Here is a 4,140-nt window from a genome sequence, read left to right on the forward strand (position 1 = left end):
CTTTTCAGCAAGCAACGCCGTTGAAGAGCTGCGCATGCGGCCCACTACCACGAGCAGTGGGTGGGCGGGGATTTGACCGGGCCAGCAACTCTCGCGAAGTTTGGGCTCTGCATATCCCGCTGGGGCGGAGCCTTGAGGGGGCGGAGCCTTGAGGGGGTGGGCCCCAGGGGGCGGAGTCTTGAGTTCATTTTTTGTTTTGGTACCTCTGGGACTTTAGGAGTCTAGTGAATTGGAGAAAACAGTACACGTTGATCACTACGTCCAGGCCCCTTACTTCCGGACAGTTTTTAGCTCAGAGATCTCATCTCTGCTCACGGCCAACCACTGACTGACACTTCTCATTTCCTTTTGTTATATGTAGCAAAATTTCTCCCATTTCTTTGGAAGAGAAAGGCCCAGATTCTAGAAATGTTTTACTTAGGAGTTTGTTAAAGCAGACATAATGATACAGGCTTTTCATCTCAGTAAATGGGAGGTGAAGGGTGTAAGATTAGGCGCTCGAGGCCAGCCTGGGCTACCTGAGACTCTGTCTAATAAGCAAAAATGCTTTAGTAGCTGATCAAGGTGGCTTGGCTCATGCTTGCAATTCCAAAATTTGCGAGATTAAGTTTAGAGAAATGTACATCAAAAAAAGAAACTTCGTTTGAAAAAAGAGTTAAGGCTGTGGTCAAAGTACTCTGGGGGACACAAGATGACCGGGAGTTCAAGACAAACCTCTGCTCCAATAATAGATCATATTTCAGGCTGGAGAGATGGCTCAGTGGTTAAGAGCACTGACTGCTCTTCCAGAGGTCCTGAGTTCAAATCCTAGCAATCACATGGTGGCTCACAACCATCTGTAATGAGATCTGATGCCATCTTCTGGTTGTCTAAAGACAACAACAGTATACTCACATTAAATAAATAAATAAATAAATAAATAAATAAATAAATAGTAAATAAATCTTAAAAAAATAGATCATCTTTCAAAACCCACAAAACAAACAAAAACCCAAACAATAAAAAGGCAGGATGTGGTGCATGCCTGTAATCACATCATCTGAAGCCTGAGGCAGGAGGATTGTCATGATATATCTGAGGTCAGTGTGGAGGCCATCTTCATCTTAATGTTAGCCACCTGATGGGGTCCAGATGAGAGGGCCAGACCCTCTCCTTGGTCTGCAGTGTCTGATAAACTCTGATAACATTTTAATCCACTCATCTGCCCTTATAGCCTCAATCCACTCCCAAATAAATGTCAGAGACACAGCGTCCTTTCTGTTCTCAGGAATAAGTCGTTTATCAATCTGTGCTGATGACTGGTGCCAAGCAGATAGTAGTTTGAGTCCACTGAAGAGTACATTTAACTTCTACCCCCAAAATGGAGTCAAAGCTGCTTGTAAAATGGAATCTTGGTCCATTTTACATGGTAGAAAACAAAACACTGTTTTACAAGTTAATGGAATCAGATAGGGCACAGACTTGTCTTATATTGCTGATATTATTATTATTATTATTATTATTATTATTATTATTATTATTATTATCTTTATTTCTGTGACAGGATTGATGAAGCTCTGGCTGTCCTGGCCTTGAACACATAAAGATCCACCTGCTTCTGTCTCCCAAGTGCTGAGACTAAGAGTAAAGGTGTGTACTACCATGCCTGGCTTTAGGTATCTCTTTAAGGCACTGTTAAAAGGCAGAAAATTGAGGCGACATTGGAGTGACAGAGGGATCTAGTTTGCTTTTCCTGATGACTGAGAGTTGAGTAATTTCAAAATAATTAAAGAAGCCAAAGTTTCTACAGAGAGAGTGCCTGTCTTCCTAGACACATGTGAGAGGTAGAAACTAGAAACAAAGGACTGAGCTGGTGAGACAGGCGAGTCATCCCACAGCTTGGGACGTAGAGTTGGAAGGTCAGGAGTTCAAGGCCAAGCTGTGAGATACACAAGCTGACTCATAAAACCGGAAAAGGGCTTGATGGCTCCACCTGCAAAGGTGCTCACCACCAAGCCTGACATCTGGTGTTTGATCTCCAGGACTCTCACTCGGTGTGTCACTATCAGTTGGGGTTGCATGGGCCGGGACAAGGCCTCTCATCCAAAGCACTGAATAATGAGGCACTATGACTAAAAGTGACTTATAGAAAGAATTGATTTTGGCTTACAGTTTCAGAGGGAGAGTTCATAGCGGGAAGGAGGCATGGCAGCAGGTGTCCTAGATCAGACGTCACAACCACTTGCAGAAGCATTGTGGGAACTGGAATGCAGCAAGGCTGTAAAATTCTGGCAGCGAGGCTCCACCCACTAAAGCCTCCACTAGCTCTCCTACCAGCCCCACTAGCTGGGGACCAAGTGCCAGCCGGTGGGAGACATTTCTCACCCAACCAGTAAATAAATAAGGGCTCACACTGATTTGCAAAAGAAACAAGATAATTTTATTTGGAGCAAAGCAATGATACATTTTATAGAGGGATACATGGTTGCAACGGACAGCAGGCCACATGAGGGAGAGGACTCAAGGACCCAGGATGCGCTCCGGGGGCTGTCTTTATTGGGTCTTGAGGCAGGGCTGATTACTAAGAGCTGTAGTTGATGGTTGTCTATTGTGAGTGTTAGATTAGGCCCTACGTTGACTTTTCCTAGTGCACACGTTTCTTCCCATAAGGTATTTGAATCTAATTTGCACACACAACTAAGCATAAGTAGATAGGGGATTCTCCTGGAAAGTTTTCTAGATACTTTGCTTTGCCTTACATCATCCAAAAACCAGTTCAGACCAGATTTGCCCCTCTGTTCTTTACATGTGAATACACTGGGCACACACTTGTTCAGAGATAGTGTGTGCAGCCTGATGCTGCCTGGGGTTGAGGTTTTGAGATTGCAGAGTGTATTGGAGAGTACATACAGATAAAAAAGCTGGAGTGTCAAGTGGAATGCAGCCCTGCGTGACTTATTACTTGCTGGGTAGCTCTGGCCAGAGTCAAAGTTGTGGCAGTGCTCCTGTGTCAGGTTCCTGAGTGCTTAGATTGTAGGCATGTGCCATTAGTCCTGGTCTTGACACCTAGCTGGGTCCTGTTCATACCACATCTTGTTTGCATCCTCCTCCATTACCATATCATTATCATGATGTGTATTCATCTATCATCTGGTCCATTAACCTATGCTTTTAATAATACTGTTTCCCACAATACTGCTTTTTCTACATTTATAAAAATATTAAAATAAAAATTTAAAATTAATGTATTCATTTCATGTATATGAGCACACTGTAGCTGTCTTCAGACACACCAGAAGAGGGCATCAGATCCCATTACAGATGGTTGTGAGCCACCATGTGGTTGCTGGGAATTGATCTCAGGACCTCTGGAAGAGCAGCCAGTGCTCTTAAGAGTGTTCACATTTGTTGGCTTGCTATTATTTCTGTGAGACTATCCACCATCACCATCACCACCACACTCTTTTGGTGGGGGAGAAACCCACTTACCAAAGTCTTCTGAGTTGTGGAATTAAAGGCTTGGCTTCACAATAAGACTTTTTTTTTTTTTAGGAGCTATCAAACATTGAGTTTTATTTGAATTTTATTGTAGGAATATTTCATATTTTATTCATCTTTGTCATACTAGATATTTCTGCTGCTGCCTTTTCTCCCCCTCAAAGAAATAGGTTTCCTGGAACATGTATTTCAGGAAAATGGCCTGAAACTTGTAGTATTTTTTGTTTTACTTTTTATTGGTTCTTTGTGGGTTTCATTCACATCATGCACCCCAACTCCATCTATCTCCCCCTCCTCTCGTACCTGCCCTTCACTTTTGTATTATCTCCCCAACAGAGAGCAGGATGCAGTATTTTTAAGCTGTGTTTTAGGATGCTTGAATTCTACTGAGCCGAGCAGACATTAATTAACATTATACCATCCCAGAGTTTCTAAGTAGTCACGTGCACATTTAAATGAACATACTTTTGGATTCATGCAAATAAAGCACTAGAGGAGGCTTGATGTAGCAGAGGGTATACGGGCACCCTATTGGCTTTCCTTGGCTTCCCTCAAGTCCTGGCTGAGCTCTAGCAAAAGCACCCCGGAGGACCCAGCGACTACCTGAGATTTCAGCCGCTCACACGGCCCGGCGCCTGCGCGCCCCGCCCCTCGCCCCGCCCC

Source organism: Micromys minutus (genome assembly GCF_963924665.1).
Source record: "Micromys minutus genome assembly, chromosome: 1".
NCBI classification, from domain to species: domain Eukaryota; kingdom Metazoa; phylum Chordata; class Mammalia; order Rodentia; family Muridae; genus Micromys; species Micromys minutus.